The sequence below is a fragment of the Muscardinus avellanarius genome, assembly GCF_963383645.1.
Source record: "Muscardinus avellanarius genome assembly, chromosome: 15".
Classification (NCBI taxonomy): Eukaryota; Metazoa; Chordata; class Mammalia; order Rodentia; family Gliridae; genus Muscardinus; species Muscardinus avellanarius.
Window position 1 is genome coordinate 49,067,360 of NC_137801.1, and position 21,629 is coordinate 49,088,988.

At 37.0% G+C, this 21,629-nt stretch overlaps 1 protein-coding gene and 1 pseudogene across 2 annotated transcripts in view; one reads left to right on the forward strand and one right to left on the reverse strand.

Annotated features, from left to right (window-relative positions):
• Positions 1–21,629, forward strand: part of CIMIP6 (ciliary microtubule inner protein 6) — a gene marked incomplete at both ends in the record, with an annotated part of 39,793 nt that overhangs the window by 15,204 nt on the left and 2,960 nt on the right.
• LOC308274408 (chromobox protein homolog 3-like) lies at positions 16,651–17,159 on the reverse strand (annotated as a pseudogene). Its single transcript has one exon. The product of its transcript is annotated as a chromobox protein homolog 3-like (transcript).

Below are 21,629 nucleotides of genomic sequence, written 5' to 3' on the forward strand. Positions count from 1 at the left end.
TAAATGCACACATCACCCAATTAGCTGTTACCCAATTCCCTCCCCAGTTTCCTCCTCCCTCCTTCTCATGTTTGGCTTGGTGATTGACATTAATATGTTTGTTAAAGTATATCATGTGCATTAGAGAATCTCCCTCTTCCTCTCTTCCATCCTCTCAGGCTGCCTTATTTGCTCATCTATAGTTTCCTCTTCTTCGTCTACAGTTCCTCCTCTGACCCATTTTCTCTCTACCTTTCACATGTTAGGAAGAGCATCCGATTTCATATTTTTTGTGATTGACTAATCTCAATTAGCATAACGTCCTCCAGTTCCACCCATTTCCCTGTAAATGACATAATTGTATTTTTCTTTATGGCTGAGTAAAATTCCATTTGTACATATTCCATAGTTTTGTAGTCCATTCATCTGTTGATGAACATCTTGGCTGGTTCCATAGTTTTCAATTGTGAATTGTGCAGCTTTGAACATAGATACACATGCATTAGTTTGGTAGTTTGGTTTCCATTCTTCTGGATAGATACCCAGAAGTGGTATTGCTGGATCATATGTTAAGTTCATTACCATTCTTCTGAGGATCCTTCATACAGTCTTTCAAAGTGGTTGCAATAATTTGTAGTCCTACCAACAAAGTAGTAGAGTTCCCACTTCTTACCATCATTTATTTTTGTTGTGTTTTGAATGACTGCCATTTAAATTTGGAGTTAGGCGAAATCTCAGGGTAGTTTTAATTTGCATCTCTCTGATTGCTAATGATGTTGAGCATTTTTTCATGCATTTATTGGCCATTTGAATTTTTTCATGAAGTATCTATTCAGTTTCCTTCCCCTTTTTGATTAAGTTACTTGTTTTCTTAGTGCTGAGTTTCTTGAGTTCTCTGTATAGTCTAGATATTAGTCCTCTATTGAGTACTTGACAAAAATCTCCCATTCTGTTGGCTCTTGGTGAGGTTCTTGATAGTTTCTTTTGCTGTACAGAAGCTCCTTAGTTTCATGCAATCCCACGTATTGATTTACCTTTTAGTTTCTTGTGCCTTTGGGTCTTGCTGAGAAAGTTTTTACCTGTGCCTATGTATTGCAGTGTTGGACCTATGACCTCTTCAAGGAGCCTCAAAGTCTACGGTCTTATTTCCAAGTCTTTGATCCATCTTGAATTGACTTTTGTGCAAGATGAGAAAGTGGGATTCATTTCCATTTTTCTGCATATGATTTTATGCAGTTTTACCATCACCATTTGTTGAACAGGCCATCTTTTTTCCAGTATATGTTTTTTTGCCCCTTTGTCAAAATTCAATTAGCTGTAAGTGTGTGGATTTTTTTCTGAGTGTTACATTCTGCTCCATTGGTCTATGTATCTGTTTTTGTGCTAGTACCATGCTGTTTTTATTGCTCTATAGTATAATTTAAAGCCAGGGATTGTGATTCCTCTGGCATTTTTGTTGCTGAGAACTACTTTAACTATTCCAAATGAATTTAAGGACTGATATTTCTATGTCTGTAAGGAATGATCATGGTAATTTAATGGGTATTACATTGAATCTGTAGATTACTTTTGGAAGTATGGTCACTTTGATGATATTTATTCTGCCTATCCATGAACATGGAAGATATTTCCATCTTTTTAGGTCTTCTTTGATTTTTTTTCAGTGTTTTATAATTCTTTTTGTAGAGGTCTTTTGCCTCCATGGCTAAGATTATTTCTAAGTATTTTTAAGTATTTTATTTTTTGGGGGGGTATCCTGAGTGGAAGTGTTTTCTGGATTTCTTTCTCAGTGGATTTATGGTTGGTATACAGAAAAGCTTCCAGTTTTTTAAGATTTATTTGTATGCAGATATCTTGCTGAATCTGTGGATCAGTTCTCTAAGCCTTTTTTTTTTTTTTTTTTTTTTTTTAGTTTGTTGGGTCTTCTTAGTATCATGTCATCTTCAAATAGTGAAAGTTTGAGTTTTTTTTTTTCTATTTGTATTCCTTTGATTTTCTTTTCTTGCATTATTGCTCTGACTAGAATCTCAAGTACTATATTGAAAAGAAGTGGTAATAATGGACATCCTTGTCTTGTTCCTGTTTTTAGGGCAAATTCTTACAGATTTTCCCATTTAATATGATGTTGGCTGTGGACCTATTGTAGATTACCTTTACAATGCTGAGGCATGTTCCTTCTATTCAGGTTCTCTGCAGTTTTTTTAGCATAAATAGATGTTGGATTTTATCAAATGCTTTTTCAGCATTTATTGAAATGATCATGTGATTTTTGTCTTTGGTTCTGTTTATATAATGAGTTACTTGGACTGATTTTCATGTGTTGAACCAGTGTTTCTTCCCTGGGAGGAGCCCTACTTGGTCATGGTATATGATTTTCTTGATGTGTTTTTGAATGCATGTTGCTAGTATTTTGTTTAGCAGTTTTGCATCCAGGTTCATCATCGATATAGGTTTGAGGTGGTTTTTAATTCCTAACTTATTGAGTTTTAACTTCAGTTTGAGGTACTATCTGTTCTTCATTGCTTAGTTATTTGCTGGATGAAAATTTTTATTTATCTTATTTCTTCTTTGCATTTAATTGTTGAGTATTTTGTCTGGTGCTGGTTTGGAAAACTTAAATTCCTTCAGCTTCTTTTTGTCATGGACGATTTTTATTTCCCCGTCTAATTTGAGAGATAGCTTAGCTGAGTAAAAATTTTTTGGCTAAAAGTTGTTTTCTTTCAGAGTTTGAAATATGTTACTCTTTCATGACTTATTTTTGGGAAACCTGGAGTGATTCTCAATGGTTTGCCTCTGAATGTCACTTGGTCTTTTGTTTTTGTTGCTCTTAAGATTCTCTCTTTGGCTTCTATGTTGGTCAGCTTGACCATTATGTGGCATGGTGAACCTTTTCTCTGATCTTCTATATGTTTCCTGTACCTGTGTATCAACTTCATTTCTGTTTGGAAATTTTTCTGATATCACTTCTTTGAAAAGATTGTTGATCCCTTTTGTTTCACCTTCTATTCCTTCTCTGTGCCAATTATTATTAAGTTAGCTCTTTTAGCTCTTTTAAAATAGCCCCATATTTCTTCAATGTCCAGTTCATGCTGTTGAATTGTTTTTTCTAAGTTACATACTATGCGTTCATTTTTGGAGTGATCATCTTCTAGGAGCGAGATTCTACGTGTTTTCTAATTTATTGTTTATAGTTTGAATTGATGCCTTCACTCAGTGATTGCATCCTTTATTTTTTCAGACTCTCTCTAAATTGTTTTCAGAAGTCTTGTATTATTTCTATAGTTACATTATTCATTTGACTTTCTGGAGATCTCTGCAATTCTGTGTTGTCAGGTTTTGTTATTGTGGGAGCTCATTGCTTCCTTGTTATTCCTCCTTCTCATGATTTCAGAAGCTTGTATCTGTTGCTTTTGGTAGATTTCTCTCAGTCTCTAGGTGTCAGCTGGTATTTCCAAGGGAAGGTTATGTTGTATCCAATAGTGAAGGTTGAGTGAGGAGGGAAGTGAATTCATAAATGCAAGAATATGGTAAGGCCACAGATAGGATCAAATTGATGAGAGCGTGAGTTTGGTAAGTTATTATATAGTAGAGGTTAGAGATAGTGAATATTTAGTAATATTCTAGTAACCAATGTAGAGTTTTTAGTATAGTGGTATGAAGTGGATTTAATACAAGGCAAAGAAGAGAAAAGAAGAGAGAAAAAGAAAATAAATAAAGGGATAGAGAGAAAAGAGTAGGTATGTACAAGGAAAGAAGCTTGGGAGAAGGGTTGGGAATAGAGTGATCAAGCAAGCATATGCGCACGCGCACACACACACACACACACACACACACACACACACACACATAATGCAACCCTACAAATATATATGAATATTTATCTTACTGTGTTTCTGCAGTCTCTCTCTGTGTAGACACTGATTGCCACCGTCAACTTCCCTGCTGCAAGCCTGGTTCTCTAAGTCTTTCTCAGTCTATGCAAATGGCTGGTATCAATGAGGCTGGATCTAGTGTTAAGTATAGATCAACCTCCATGCTTCCCACAGTTATGGAGTCTTGGTCTCTTCCTGCTTCTGTAGGTGGCAGATGTCTCTGAGACCAAACTCAATCTATGAGTCTCTTTTCTATACAGCTAGGGCTGGTCTGGTCTAACTTCTCCCCATTCACCACAATTTGGGTAGTCTGTGTTGACCCCAGAGATCATACTAGTTGGATCTAGTGTTAAGTGTAGGTCTCCCCACATACTTTCTACTGATGAGAACCTGAGTCTGTCCAAGCCTCTGCTTTGTCCAATAGCAGACACTACCCCCACCTTCTCTGGTTTGAACCCCAAAGTCTCAGATCCAGGGAGTTTATCACAGCTGCCGAGTCCCTGGGGGCACCATGCTGGGTGTTCTTCTATGGGGATGGTGGGTTCACTTACTGATGGGGAATGAGTGCTGTTCTGGATCTCTGGAGTGCATGGTGAGCTCATCAGTCACTGCTGTAAGTTGTAGCCAATATTTACTCAGGAGGAACTGATTGCTTACAATTCCAATGATCTGTAGCCACTTATTTCAGGTCCTTGTTTTCCTGTCTGTCTCTGGATTCAGGTGCAATGAGGCAAGATGGTGCCGCTGTGGTACCAGTGCATGCAAGGTGGGTGGGTTTCTTTTCTGGTGTTTTTGAGTGCTGGTCTGGATCTCTGGAGGGCATGGTGAACTCAGTCGCCACTACTGGAAGTTGTAGCCGATATTGGCGCAGGAGGAACTGATGGCTTACAATTCTGATGATCTGCAGCTGCTTACTTCAGGTCCTTGTTTGTTTTCCTGTTTGTCTCTGGAATCAGGTACAGTGAGGCAAGACGGTGCCTTTGTGGTACCCACAGTCCTAGGCAGGTGGGTTTATTTTCTGCTCTCTGAACATTCTCACAGCCTTTTTGCCTGTCACCTTTGTTCTTTTAAAGATGTTTTTTGGCTTTTGTAAGAGCATTGTTTTTAAGGCAATGGAGATCAAGGTTAGCAGTACTGGTATGTGTTGCTTCCCTCTGTTGCTATCCTTCCAGAAGTCCAGGTCACATTTTATTAAAGTCATATCTGAACTGATGGTGCATGCCTGTGATCCCAGTACTTATGAGGCTAAAACAAGAGGATCACAGGTTCAAGGCCAACCTTCAAAACTTAGTGAAACCCTGTTTCAAAAGAAAATTATAAAAAAGGGTGTATGTAAGGTATAGATTAGAGGTAGACTATCCTCTGGTTCAATCTCCAGTACCAAAAAAGAGGTTATATGTGTTTCTTAGCCACATCCTAGTCATCTCTAACCTTCAAATAATATTTATCAATTTTTGAACAAGTTCAAGATCAAGTCAAAATAATAATTCATTTTTACAGAAATATGAAAGTTTATTTATTTACTTTTATCTTTTTATTTTTGGTGGTACTGGGGATGGAACCCTTCTACCTCCAGGCTACACTCCCAAACCTATTTTATATTTTATTTGGAAACAAGGTCTCTTAAGCCAGGGAGGCTGGCTTCGAACCTGCACAATCCTCCTGTCTCCACCTCCCAAGTGTGGGGATTACCAGCCTGTGCCACCACGCCCAGCTGAAAGTTTATTTTAAGTTAATGAAAGAGGACAGAGTAGCTCCAACTCCCAACCCCCCCTCTCACTAAGGGGGTGCTCCAGGAAAGAGAGTGACCTTGAAGCCCTTGGGGAATGGGGTTTTAAACCGTCCTGAGGTTTTCTATCTGTTATTTTATGATTGGTCAGAATTGGGTTGGGGGAGCAAGGACTTTTGCACTGACTTGATCCTTAATTTGAATGATTATCTGTGGGCTGGCCCAGGCCCTGATTCCCTGGGGCCCCTCAAGTCTCTCCCTTTCCTGCTCACCTCCCCAACCTCACAGAAAGGGGAATGCAGATGGCTGCTTTAATTCTTCCTATTCCCGGGTCCTGTGCCCTGCCTCAAAACTTCCATTCTGCATAAAAATCTCACCTTTCACTCTGTTACCTCTCTTCTTTCCACTCATTGTAGCCTCACCAGACCACTCACTCACTTTTTTTTTATTTTAATTTTTTTGTTAGTATTGGGAATTGACCCAGGGGGTATTCCACTGCTAAGCTATACCCAGCCTAATTTTATTTTATTTTTTTAAATTTTGAAACAGGGTCTCTCTGGGTTGTAGAGGACCTCACTAAGTTGCTGATCCTCCTGTCTTAGCCTTCCAAGTGGCCACAACCCTGCATGGCTGACCACCCACTACTTCCTGAACATGTCATTCCCTTTCCAGGGACCAAGGCCACAGCACCAGGCCTAAGATGGTTTTGGTGTTAGAAAAAGATTTTAGGGAAATATTGAAATAAATACTCATGAACTCAAAAGTAACTCAGCAAGTTACTTTACTTCTGTGCAGAAGGGTTGTGCACACACTATAAATAAGAACAAGCATACTGGGCTGGCAGGCTTGGCTCCTTTTTATCCTCCTGACATATAGCTCACTGTGCCATCCCTCATTGGCTGGGATGAGACCTCGCAATCTAATCTGATTGGCTAGTTTCACACTAGGAAATTTTTTTCTATAGAACGAAGGAAAAATAGGAAACCTATACTTCTGGTAGTGATGGGATGGGGGGGGCATATAGACACGTGTACCAGAAGGTCACAAAAGGGATTCCTAATGTTACAAAATGAATACCAGTCAGTTTTTATATGACCTTGAAACTTTGATAAAAAAAAGATCATTTTTCTTATATGGGGAATAAAGTCACATGTGCTTTTGATGAAAAAAATAGCAAATATCAATATTTTAAAGCTTTTCTCTTATATGTTTTCAGATGTAACTAGTAAATTATGTAAAAGATGTAGAGAAAAAATCAAAGAAAGATCGAGGAATTAAACACAGAAAATATGCAACTAAACAAACAGACTCCTTACCTCTTATCTAAGTCTAGCCAAAGAAGATATGAAAAAGTTACTGTTAAAACAGGAGAAACCAAGTGTGGTGGTGTTTGTAATCCCAGGACTTGGGAGGCTAAGACAGGAAGATCACAGGTTCATGGCCAGCTTCAGCTACTTAGTGAGGTCCTCCACAACTTAGTTAGACCTTGTTTCTAAATACAGAATAAAAAATATGGCTGGGGGTGTACCTTAGAGGTAGAATTCTCACTACTTGGCTGAGGCTGTTCTGGAACCTGAGATCTCCCATCTCATACTACCAAGTACTAGAATTACAAGTGTGTGCCCTCATTGCTGGCTATAATTTGTACATTATTATTATTATTATTATTATTATTATTATTAATAAGTTTGAATTTTCTCATATCTTTTTAAATTAATTATTTTTAGTGCATTATATTCATACATCATATTGGGGTAAAAAACTTGTGTGGACATACATGTGCACATCACCCATTTAGCCCTTACCCAATTACCACCCCATTCCCTGCCCATCCCTCCTTCCCATATTTGGCTTAGTGGTGGACTTCGATATGTTTAAGTACTTTTGTGTTTTAGAGAATTTCCTTCTTCCTCCCTCCCATCCCCTCATTTAGGTTGTCTTGTTTGCTCTATAGGATTTCCTTTTTAGAGTTCCTCCTATGACCCACTTCTCCTTAGCTTTCACATATTAGGGAAAGCATCCTATTTCTTATTTTTTGTGACTGACTAATCTTGCTTAGCATAATGTCCTCCAGTTCCATCCATTTCCCTGAAAATAATGTAATTGAGTTTCTTTTAATTGCTGAGTAAAATACCATTGTGTACATATCCCACAGTTCTGTAATACATTCATGTGTTGATGGACATCTTGTCTGGTTCCATAGTTTGGTTTGATGAATTGTGCAGCTATGAACATAGATACACATGCATTAGTTTGGTAGTTTAGTTTCCTTTCTTTTGGTTAGATACCCAGAATTGGTATTGTTGGATCAAATGATAGATTTGTTCCCATTCTCTGAGGATTCTCCATACTGTTTTTCAAAGTGGTTGCACTAATTTGCAATCCCACCAACAATGTTTTAGAGTTATTGTTCCTCTTTCCCATGATTTCAGAAGTTTGTGCCTTCTCTGAGTTCTTCCCCGCATCAGCACGACTTCACTTAGGGTGTTCTAGATCTCGAGTTTGTCGTAATCTCAGCCACCACTACTCCTTTACTGGGTTGTATCACAAAGTCTCAGACCCAGGAAGTTAATCGAGGCTGCGCAAGACCGTAGGGATGCCGGGCTGGGCGTTTTCCCACGGGAAGCTATGACTAGGGTATGGTACCTCTGCCACCGCGACTACTTCACTGGGTTACTCTAAAATCTCAGACCCAGGGAGATTATCAAAGCTACACAAGTCCCTGGGGGTGCAGTGCTGGGATTTCTCCTGTAGGGGCCTCAATTTCACTTACAGTTGTTGTGTGCACTGATCTGGAGCTGTCGGGCGTAGTGAACTCTCCACCACTGCTGGCAATATGGCGCCACTGCCACGACTTTGGCTGTGAGGCTGGCGTATTTCTTCTTTGGTTTTGAGCTCCACTCTGAGTCCTTGAAGAGCATGATAAGCTTGGCCACTGGGAATTTTAGATGCTCTTTGCGCTGAAAGAACCACTGAACTACACCCAAATGATCTGCAGCTGCTTGCCTCAGCTCCTAGTTTACCTTTCCTCTCTGGAGCCTGGTGCTGTGAGGCGAGATGGCGCCAGCATGGCTCTGCCACTGCAATACGGACTGGTTTCTTCTCTGGTCTCTGGTTGTTCTTTTAGTCTTCTTTTTCTCTGTCCCTTATATTTACAGTTTCTATTTCTCTGATGATAGTTATTTCTAGCTATGAAAAGCACTGATTTTGTGGCAATAGAAATCAAGTGTTAGTGGGACTCGCAAATGCTGCTTTCCTCAGTCGCCATCTTCCCGGAAGTCAATAATGCATTTTTGATTACCTACTCTGGTCCTCACTCCATATAAAAGTGCATAAGCTAAACTTCAAATAAGTTATTATCATACATGACAGTAGTCAACAAAAGATGACTTTTATTTATTTTATTTGTACATTGTAATTATACATCTTCATGGGATACAAGATAGAAGAGGCATACATGCACACATCACTCGTTTAGGCTTTCCCCAATTCCTCCCTATTTGCTATCCCCTCCCTCCTCATATTTGGCTTAGTGATTGGCTTTGATATGTTTGTGAATGTACATCATGTGCATTAAAGAATTTTCCTCTTTGCCCCTCTTATCCCCCTCAATTAGGTCACCTTATTTGCTCATCTATAGTGTCTCCTCATTTGTTTAGAGTTTCTTCTATGACCCTTTTTCTTTCTAGCTACCACATATTAAAAAGAGCATCTGATCTTTTACTTTTTGTGACTAATATTTAACATAATGTTCTCTAGTTCCATCCATTTCCCCTGAAATGACATAATTTTGTTCTTCTTTATGGCTGAGTATAATTCCATTGTGTACATATCCCACAGTTTTGTAATCCATTCATCTGTTGATGCACATCTTGGCTGGTTTCATAGTTTGGCAATTGTGAATTATGCAGCTATGAACATAGATATGAACATAGCATTACTTTGGTAGTTTGGTTTCCATTATTTTGGGTACATACCCAAAAGTGGTATTGCTGAATTATATGGTAGGTTCTTTTCCATTCTCCTGAGGATCCTCCATACAGTTTTCCAAAGTGGCTGCACTAATTTGCAATTCCACCAACAATGCATAAAAGATCCCATTTCTCCACACCCTCACCAACATTTGTTGTTTGTGTTTTTAGTAATTGCCATTCTATTTGTAGTTAGGAAAATATCAGGGTAGTTTTAATTTGCATCTCTGATTGCTAATAATGTTGAACATATTTTCATTAATTTATTGGCTCTTTGAATTTTGTCTTTTGTGAAGTGTCTGTTTAGCTCACTTGCCCATTTTTGATGGGGTTGTTTTCTTAGTGCTGAGTTTATTGAGTTCTTTGTATATTCTAGATATTAGTCCTCTTTTGGAGGAGTAAATGGCAAAAATCTCTCATTCTGTTAGCTCTCAGTTGAGGTTCTTAATAGTTTCCTTTGCTGTACAGAAGCTCTTCGGTTTAATGCAATCCCATACATTGATCTGCTTTTTAGTTTCTTGTGCCTTTTGGGTCTTGTTGAGAAAGTTTCTACCCATGCCTATGTATTGTAGTGTTAGACCTATGTCCTCTTCAAGGAGCTGCAAGGTCTCTGATCTGATTTTTAGTCTTTTATCCAGCTTGAATTTACTCTTGTGCAGGATGAGAAAGTGGGTTTTATTTCCATTTGTCTGCATATGGTTAACTGGTTTTGCCAACACCATTTGTTGAAGAGGCTTTTTTTCAGTATATGTTTTTGGCCCCTTTGTCAAAAACCAATTGGCGATAAGTGTGTGGATTTTTTTTCTGAGTCTTCTATTCTGCTCTATTGGTCTCTGTGTCTGTTTTTGTGCCAGTACCATGTGTTTTTATTATTATGGCTTTTTGACCCTATTGAATAATAGCAAAACAATAAACTGATAAAGGTGAAGAGAATGGATGTAAGACCTTCTCTAATGCAAGAAAGAATGGAAACCTGTTGATGGATAAGAGAGCAGAGAAGCAATACCTAGAAGGAAATTCAGCAAAGAAGAGCCAGTCTACTTGGTAAAAGCCCTGGTAGGCTTAGTCAGCAGGCACAGGATAAATCAAGGATGACGGAGGTAAAGAAGTCAGAGTTCACTCCAAAAGTTTTTCTGAAATATCTGTTTCCATCATGAACACTCCCCTATCTTAACATTAAGACCATCAGAATGTTTTAGGAAAAAAGCAAGAAAAGAAAAATAAATTTCAAAATCACGTAAAGAAAATTGTATAAGTTTTCATGAAGTAAAATATCTTCTAAGAAAGCAGCACTGATTTGAGAGCACAGTAGCAGTGATGTCTTTGAGGTTCTCAAGGGAGATAATTTTAAACCTAAAGAGGAGCCTTTACTTGGCACGGATACTGAAACCATTTTTTTTTTTCAAGTAACACTGGACATAAAAACAACTAAGAAGGAAATGAAGTCCCAGCACACTATTTGGTTCTTAAGTAAAAAGATCTATACTTATATAATATTGAAAATGCTATTTAGTAGTTTCCAACTTTTAGTATCAACATATAGATAAAATATGGACATTTTAAATATGATTACATAACAGAATTTATGTTTATAGCCTTAATAAGAAAAGTAAATATACGTTTAATAGGAAACAGAAAGTTAGGGCTGGAGGTGTATAGCTCAGTGGTAGAGTACTTGCCAATCTTGCACAGGGCCCTGGGTTCCAACACTAAGAAATGGAAAGTAGAAAAAAAAAGAGAAGTGCTAATATATTTAATATATGGATAATCAAGAGATACTAGATGAAACAAGAGAAGCTTGATGGTCAGGGGCTGAGGTGTAGGTCAGTGGGGTATAATACTGCATGTATGCTATATAGGAGGTTTAGGGTTCAATCCCAGTACCACAAAAAAGAAGAGAAGAGGAAGAGGAGGAAGAGGAACAAGAAGAGGAGGAATAGAAAGAGGAGAAATGAGGAGAAAGGAAAAAGTAGTAGTAGTAGTAGTAGTAGTAGTAGTAGTAGTAGTAGTAGTCAGTATGAGAACTAGGTTTCTCTCTCTAATCCTAGCCTCTTCACTGATTACTCACATAACTAACCATGCAGTTAACATTACCTCCTGGATCACCAATTGCATTTCCAACTTGATATGAGTAGGTTTCATTTACCCTATCCAAACCTATGCCCCCTCCAGTATTTCCCATTTCAAATAAGTGTCATCTCCATTCCCCCAGGTGCTCAAGTGTTGATAATCTACAAATCATTCCATTCTGAAACTCTCCCTTCCCTTCCTCAGCCCATCAGCAAGTGGTGACTCCTCTATCTCGAAAACACATCCCCTGTCTACTTCCATCTTCACTAAACCAATGTGGTGTGGCTGCTACCTGCTACCTTTTGTCCTTCATGCTGTGTTCCACATCATCATCCAATCTTTTAAAAGCACCAGTGATCTCTCTGCCTTCCTTTAGGTCCTTCAGGAACTTCTCATTGTTCATAAAATAAATTTCAAATTCCTCACCATGGCCTGCATGGCTCTATTTTATCTGCCAAATTTGCTTACTTTATTTTCTATTGCTCATAACATGGAGATTTAGAGACAGTCAAATAACTCAGACCAAGGATATAAGGATTTATCTGTAAGCCAGGCTTGTCTCCAAATCAATTTATATTTATGTATTTGCTACCCAACTTTCATAGTTTAATTATGTATTCTTGCAAATTTAAATGAACTATGAAAACAATTGTTCATATAAAATATTCAAAGTCAAATGCTCTATACAGTCTTGATAAATTATCAGTCTCTAACTTTAAAAAAATGCTGATTAGGTATGAGCAAAATAGTCATAAAAGAGAATCTGGTCATAAAAGAATACTTAAAATGGCCTGGAACACAATAAAAATTTGATAAGTGAACTGGCTAAAATGAAATATCTCAGTATAATATAGATTCTTTGCTTTAACTGACATTTTTTGTTAACCAATCAGTCCTTTTCTCATAAAGAGCAATTGCTTCTTTCTAGCTGTAGGGATATGGAAGAGGGGCAGAAGATGAGACTGGACAGATGGGCTTTGTTTTAAGTTGATCGAGGAAAGTCCAGTTATTTCATGAGGGATCCCCCAAACTGGGGGAATCTGTTCTGTTGAGCCAGTTGATTTTTCCAGAAACTAATTATCCAAACTTCTGCCTGGGGTAAAGAATGGATAATCCAGGAATCCTTCACACATCCTCTGTTTGCAACTTCGACTCCTACCACTACCCCATGCTCCCTTCTCAACAGTATTTGATACCTCCCCAATTCCTGAGCTTTACTGGAATACTGTGGCATGAATTGGCATGATTTTTATCCCCATAAGCACTTAGCTTCCAAATTTTTTAGGCCTACTCAAGACAATTATTACTCTTACCTGTTTGCTTTACAGCTTCCAAATTTGTTAACTTCTTAACTCCCATTTTGTTCTTTTTTTTTTTTCCATAAGGAGGCTTGCTTGCTTGCTTGGGACTGAATTTAGGTATTCTACTTTTGAACTATACCCCCAAGTTATTTTTTTTTTAAACAGAGTCTCATTAAGTTGCTGAGGCTGGCCTCAAACCTGTGATCCTCCTTTTTCAGTTTCCCATGTATTGGGATTACAGTCATATGCCACTATGCTCAGCTTTTCTTAATTTCTTTACTATCATTTTACTGGGATTAAGGAAATGATGGCAAATAGTATACAGGTTGAACTCATCATGTCTAATGTTTAATGTAAAATCATAGTAATTTGTCACCTTTGCCACTCCCCTTTTGTCACGACTTAGAAGGGTTTTCCGATCCTAGGACCATTACTTATATTTCATCATTTTATTTTATTCAATTTATGAGATGAGAATAAGTTATACTTTGCAGAATTATTATGAGAACTAAATGAAGTAACATGTAAAGTGCCTACCACCGTGGTTAGTACCACAGTGCTTGGTACATAGTATACAACAAATGTTAGCTGTTTCTATTATTAATCAAAGTGGTGTCAAGTTAGAACTTAGCTTTGGAAACCTTGCAGGGTATCATGGTATCTCTCTCTCTCTTTCTTCCTCTGCTTTTTTATTGGTATTTCCTATTACTAAATTCATTATTAGATCCCAGGGCTAGTATAATGCCTGAACTAATAAATATTTATTAAATAATTGATAATTACACATTACTGAAAAACTATTTAAAGTTATGATGTAATTTAATCCAACATATAACAAACAACATAAGCCTGTGACTAATTCCTAATTTGGGTGGTGTTTGGATACTAGATAAAAATTATTTTTAAGAAGAAAATATTTTAGTATAACTTTAAAAAATATGTGTAAAACTTGTAAAAAATGCCATATTTTTATATGTTAGTACAAATAGAAAAATGTGTGTATCAACATGTGCTAATACCAATTAAAAGTCATCTCAGAGTCGTTCTGTTCTACCAGCCCACTGAGCTACGCCTCGTCTTGGCATTTCAGCCATGTTATCTTGTGCTGACAATGAAAGTGCTCTTTATGTCTTGTACCACCACACAATTTCCTGGCTGCCATCCATGGTTAGTTAGCAAATAGCTATGTTTCATCGTATCTGAATCACTGTGAGAATAAGTCTTCACATTTGGTTTTATATAATAAAACTTTATAAACTGGAAAGGCAGACCTAACTGGTAAAGAAGGGCTTTATTAAATTAAACTTTGGGTATTTGTCAACTTTTTTTTTTTTTTTTTTGGTGGTGGTACTGGGGTTCCTGGAAGCCCTTCTACCTCCGGGCTACACTCCCAGACCTATTTTTTATACTTTTTTTTTTTTTTTTTTGAAACAGGGTCTCCTAAGCCAGCGTGAGCGGCTGGCTCCGAAACTGCGCCATCCTCCTGTCTCTGCCTCCCAAGCGCGGGATTACAAGCGTGTGCCACCACGCCCGGCCTTATTTGTCAACTTTTTAATTAAAAATCTAGATATAGTGGTAAAATTAATTTTCTGAAATAGGTTTTAGTTTTCTTTTGCACCAAGATGTAACTTAAGAATGATTTCCGGCTATAGTTATATTTCTTTCTTTTTCTTTCTCTATTTTTACATTAACAATCTTTTACTGTAAGACCAAAACAAATATTATTGAGAAGAGTAGTTTTTAAGAGAAAAATATTACTGGTGAATACTTTTAAGCAGATGCAAACAAAAAGTTAAGAAAATTTCTTGAAGTAAAAGTGTTAAGTTCTCATCAATATAAGGAGCCAATTGCATGTTTGAATGAATCCTGACTTTGTTGACAATATAAGTGGCTAGATACCAACTTGTTTAAAAATTTCTTATTTTAATTAGATCAAGTTTCCAAGAAACAGTGCATTTGGAATATTCTTCATGAACTTTGCCTTATGTTTATAGTTCTCATCTAATAGTCTTTTTTAATATAAAACTATTTACTGACCACTGTTCACCACCATTTATAATGAACAATATACAGTTGGAGAACTTTCTGATTACTACAAAGTCATTTCTTGATTTGTATTGAACCAGTAAACCTAATACTGAAAAGACTGAGTATAATTATATGTTAAGGAATGAGTTGGGGTATATACATGCAGGTCAAAAATTTAAATCATAAAAATGTGCTCACTATATCAGCAGGTCCTTAAATTGCCCATATGTTCCCGTGAGCCAAGTACTAAGACATTCTATGAATCATGATCTTTTAGATTTCAACTTAAAGAAATACTTATCTGTGGAACTAGGACTCAAACCCAGGGACATTCTACCACTGATCTACCCCTAGTCCTATTTATTTTGAAACAGGGTCTGTGAAGGAGCCTTAAACCTGCAATCCTTTTTCAGCCTCCCAAATCCTGGGATTACAGGAGTGTAGGACTGTACTCCTCAGTGTCAACTCTGTGTATAGGCCACTGAGGATAGAGCCCAGAGGCATTCTGCCTCAAGCCACACCCTAGCCTTTTTGTTTTTGTTTTGAAACATCACCACTCCCAACTTTTTTTTTTTTTTCCTTAATGGAATGGCTCACTGGAGGAACTATTTATTTTCTTTTTTGCAGTACTGGGGATGGAACCCAGGGATATTGTACCTCCAAGCTATACCCTCTACCCTATTTTTTATTCTTTATTTTGAAACAGGGTCTTACTGAGTTGCAAAGGGCCTCACTAAGTAGCTGAGGCTGGCAGTGAACCTCGATCCTCGGTCTCAGCCTCCTGAATTCTAGGATTACAAGGGTGTGCCACCTTGCTTGGCTGAACTTTTAAATATGCTCATTTACCAGGTCTTGCTTAGTTGACCAGAGGAAATCAGGATTTGTCTAGTATTCTTATCTGGGTGGGGAAGTTATTGTTAGTGATAGTATTTTTTCTTTCAAGAATTTTGCTAATAAACATATATTTCTGTAATTATAAAAATATATGGATTTTGATGCTGCAGCTTTTTAACTATCCAATTTAAAATGTCCAATGAGCTATAAAGTCATTAATGTGAAAGCTTATGGCCTTGGGGAAAAATTCAGTTTAACTTGAGGTGATATATTTCATAGGTTGCTCAAAATAATAACATCTCAGAAACATGCACTTAAGAACTGTGGTTTTTGTTTTGGTGAATGCTTAAGAACAGAAACCATTTACATGCTATGTATACACACACACTCATACACAAACACAAAAACTCAGGATGCTCCTTGGACATAAAAGTTTAAGACAATCTCTGCTTGAGTATGACTACTGAAATTTTCCTAATATTAAGAAAAGCAGAGGAAACATATCATGGTATCAAATTCTGTTTTCTGATAAGGACACAACTACAGAAAGCTTTTATTTGCTCAAAATAACCAGTGCTACTGATGTAAAACAAAAAAACCCAGCAATTCCTCCAGTGCTGCTTTCAAAACCAACATATCAAACTTGATTGTTATTAAAATGTAGTTATTTGTTCACACCAGTAAGTCAAATACCAAGACTCAGATTTCATATATATAAAGGAAAATATAAAATAAAATATAAAATAAATACATATATAATTTATATATATATGAAATCTGAGTCTTGGCATTTGATTTATAATTGCATTGTTCTATATATATATTATATATTGTTATATATATTATCTATATAACAATGCAAACAGTTATTGCGCTTCATCTTCTGGACAAGAATGCCAAGTTAGTCTCTCTTCATAAAAAGCAATTACAATCTGAGGACACTTCATACTGGCCTGTTTTGCCAGCACCAAGTTGGCCTCATTAGAATCTTTCCATTTCATGAGGAACATCAACTCTCCACTGCTGTCTGTGGCACCAATTATCCATTCAGGAAGAATACCTCTGGCAAAGCCCTGTGGTTTGTCAGCAGTATCTTTTTTCTTCTTTGATTTGCTATCATCAGATTCAGTGTCAAAGATTTCCTTTATGTACCATCCTTTTCTTTACCAGATTTTTTATAATTAAATGCTTCAATTAATTCTGGACAATCTAAATTTTCTTCAGGTTCCCAAGTATTGTCTGTAAATCCCTTTCACTTCAGGAAATACTCCACCTTTCTATTCACCACACACCAGTCCAGTACTTTTCCCACCACAAATTCTTCAGGTTCTTCCTCTTCAACTTTTTTACTCTTTCCATTCTGTTTCATTCCCATATTTCGCAATGTGATTTTTATTGTAAGCCATTTCTTATTGGAGACTTGAAGAACTGTGATGCTCCAGGTCACGGGTCTTTTGTCGTTGTTGTTGTACTAGGAATGGAACCCAGGAGCATTCTATTCAGGATACACTCCCAGACCTCTTTTATTTTTTTATTTGGAAACAAGGTCTCTCTAAGTTGATGAAAATCTCATTTGGTCGCTGAGGCTGTCCTTGAACCTACTATCCTCTAGTACTGGGATTATAGGCATTCACCCGCACATCCAACTTTAATAGTCTTCTTTATTTGGGTCCAATTTAGATGATTAAGTAGAGACTAAGAACCTCAATGTCCTCTTTCATGTTGTTGCACTTAGATATTATTCACTATTGTGAGTTTTTTTTTTAAAGTCTCATGTGTTTATATAAATGAAATAGTAGTTATATCTAATTTTAATAGTGTAATGTCTGGGTAAGGAAATTCCTCTCTATGGTACCTCAGAGTACTTTTGCCTCCCTTTACTTTTCCTCGTTAATAAATGAATTAATTAATTCTATTTTAAGATTTTTTTATTGGGAAGAATCTAGATCACTACTTAACAAATGATTTGTTCAAATTGATGCAATTAGCTTTTTTCTGAAATATTTCTGTTTCAGATATATATATATATATATATATATATATATATATATATATATATATCCCAAATTTAGTTGCTTAAAACAATTATTTGAGACACTACAATGACAGCAGTTCTCTTTCTCCATGAGGTTTCTCCTGTGGTATATTCATCAGTGTAGCTAGACTTCTATGTGAAGCTCAGGGCTTCTAAGGATTCAAAAAGATTCTAAGGCTTTCTTAAAGTTTATACCTGGACCTGGGACAGTGTCACTTCTGCCACATCATCCTGGTGAAAGCTAGTGATAAGAACACACCATTTTTATTGATTGTGTATTCTGAGTTTTAATGGAGGTAATACTTATTTTTTCTGTTCTTTAGTCCTTGTCTTTTTCAGAAGAGAAACCCTTTGGTTATTTTCCTTCATCTATCTTGAGCATTTGGGTCTTTTTTCCTTGTCTTGAGTTTTTCCTCTAGAAGTTCTTCAAAGTAGTTCTGTTTTATGGGGAAGTCTGTTGAAACCTTCCTTGCCCCAATATAATTAATTCTGGCTTGATTTAAATGATAGTTTAGTTGAATATTAAAATTCTAGGCTTAATGTTCTTTTACTTTTAATATTTTATTTCATTTTATTTTTGTGGTCCTAGATATGGAACCCAGGGACATTCTACCTCGAAAATACACCTCCAGCCTTATTTTTTATTCTTTACTTTGAAACAAGGTCTCACTAAGTTACAGAAGGCTTCACTAAGTAGCTGAAGCTGGCCAAGAACTGCAATCCTCCTTAGTCCTCTTAATATTTTTTATTTTAATATTTTAAATATTACTCAGTATATATCTTCTATTTGAAAGCATTTATAGTTTTTCTTGGTCTTGGGTGATCACAGATTGCTCTGTGAAGTGTCTCAGATGAGAAATAGCCTCAAACCTGTGATCCTTCTGTCTCTGTCAAGTACTGGGACTATAGGCATGTGCCACCACTCTTTTTTTGTGATCTGTTACTCTTGACTCATATCAGAAATAACCTCTATATCTTTGAGGATATTTTTAAGGCTGATTTTAAACTCTTGGTGTATAGGTTCTAATAATTCTACTTTACATAGTATATGCTAAAATTGTAGTTTAATGTACATCATGCTCCCCTAAGGGGATCAGCAGCTTCATGTGGGCAAAAGGTTCAGAACAGGGCCTGGCTTGTATACCTCCAAGAGAAGCTTAAGAGGAAAAAGTGAGGCTGAGGCTGAAGAGTTTCAGACATTACAAAACTAGCTTTGAACATCACTAGTTGCTGTCACTCTACTAGGCCAATCCAAGACCCTACCCATCCACACATATACACACTTGAATGAACAGTATCAGTGAGAATAGACACTTTCTTGGTATTTTAAGTCCACTAGCACTGACAGTTGCTGGGAAATAGTGGAGAAGATGTCCAACGTGGCAGCAGATGGCCATTTTCTTTAGTTCCTTATCCTGAAGGGACTTCTTTGCTGTTCCAATGTTACTATGTTGACAACAGAGTTAAGTAGGTAATACCAGTTTCTGTGGCCTTGGGGAAGTAATGATCCTCTCAAGACATTGTGAGGAAAAGTCAAAAGCTAATTTATTTTACTTTTATTGGTGCATTATATTTATACACCTTAGTGGGATGAAAGATGGTGGAGACATACCCATCACCCATTTAACCCTTACCTAATTCCCACCCCATTCCCTCTTTTTTCTTCTTTCTCATGTTTAGCTTAGTACATTTGTTTAAGTACATCATGTTCATTAGAGAGTTTTCCTCTTCTCTCCTTCTGTCCCCTCAGTTAGGTCACCTTATTTGCTTATCTATAGTATCTCCTTCTTTGTCTACAGTTCTTTCTATGATCCATTCTCTCCCTAACTTTCACATATTAGGGAGAACATCTGATTTCTTATTTTTTGTGACTAACTAATCTCACTTAGAATAATGTCCTCCAGTTCCATCCATTTCCCTGTGAATGATGTAATTGTGTTTTTCTTTATGGCTGAGTAAGATTCCATTGTGTACATATCCCATATTTTTTGTAATCCATTCACCTGTTGATGGACATTTTGACTGGTTCCATAGTATTGCAATGGTGAATTGTGTAGCTATAAACATAGATACACATGCATTAGTTTGGTAGTTTGGTTTCCTTTCTTTTGGGTAGATACCCAGAAGTGGTATTGCTAGATCAAATGGTAAGTTCATTCCCATTCTTCTGAGGATCTTCCATACTATTTTCTAAAGTGGTTGCACTAATTTAAAATCCTACCAACAATGTATTAGAGTTCCCATTCCCCCACATCCTCACCAGCATTTGTTGTGTTTTGAATGATTGCCCTTCTAGTTGAAGTTAGGTGGAATCTCAGGGTGGTTTTGATTTGCATGTCTCTAATTGCTAATAATGTTGAGCATTTTTCATGCATTTATTCAAGAGCTGATTTTAAAAGATCTCTTTTATTGGTTAAAGTGGCATCTGCCTTAATCCTAGAGCTTAGGAGGCTGAGACAGGATTGTAGGTTTGAAGCCAGCCTCAGCAGCTTAGCAAGGCCATAATCAACTTAGAAAGACTCTATTTCAAAATAGAAAAGAAAAAAGACTAGAAGCATAGCTCAGAGGTAGAATGGCCCTAGGTTCAATCCTGAGTACAACAAAACAAAAACAAAAACAAACAAAAGACCTCTCTCCTAACCTATTCTCTTTTGGCTACACCTAAATCTTTCTTCCCTCCAGTCCAAGCTGCCACTTACCCTTCCTTCCAGTTTACTAAAAAGTCTTTGGGATTTTCACAAGTTTTTGATAGGTCATTAGATGAATGATTTCTTCTTTCTATGTTTTCCCCAGAATACAGAAGAGCTGGCCTCTTGAAACTTTTAAAACACTCCATAAAGTAGCCTCAGTATCCTAGAGACATTATCCTTAATTCCCAAAATTCTGAAAGTAGCCAGGCATAATGGCACTCACTTGTAACCCCAGCACATAGGATGCTAAAACAGAAGGATCACAGGTTCAAAGATAGCCTCAGCAAGTAGTGAGACTCGGTTTTAAAAGAATGAATGAATGAATGAATGAATGAATGAATGAACGAACAAACAAACAAACATGGCTGGGGATATAACTTGGAGGGGAAATGCCCCTGTGTTCAATTTCCAGTACCAAAAATAATATTTTAAAGCAAATTAACAATCCTTATTCTAGAGAGGAGGCAGTAGAGTGATTTTTTTCCAAAGTAACATGAGTAGGAAATGTGGTAGTGCCAGAATCTAAAAACATGTCTATCTTACATCAAAATTCATGCTTTGGAAATGACAAAACCCTACTTGGCTTAAATTTAGAGTTGCCTCGTTTTATATAAGAAGTTATCAAACTATATTTCAGAAAATACTCAAGTTCAGCCGGGCGTGGTGGCGCATGCTTGTAATCCCCGTGCTTGGGAGGCAGAGACAGGAGGATCGCCACAGGTTTGAAGCCAGCAGCGCTGGCTTAGGAGACCCTGTTTCCAAAAATAAAAAAAATAGGTCTGGGAGTGTAGCCCAGGAGGTAGAAGGGCTTCCAGGAACCCCAGTACCACCAAAAAAAAAAAGAAAAGAAAAGAAAAGAAAATACTCAAGTTCTTTGAGACGAAACATGGTATTCATCCAGATAATGGTAGTCTTTTACCAATTTTCAGGAAAAAAATTATGGGTAGAATTTTCTGAATGTTTTAGGTATTACATCTGTGGTAGCTGCTGTTCTTTGTGTGCTAGCAAGTTCTAAAAGAAAGGTAATGAAATAAAGTATTTGGATATTCATTCCTGCTAGTGGAATTCTCTCACATCAATAACTGAATATTAAACTGAATTCATTATTAACCCATATTTG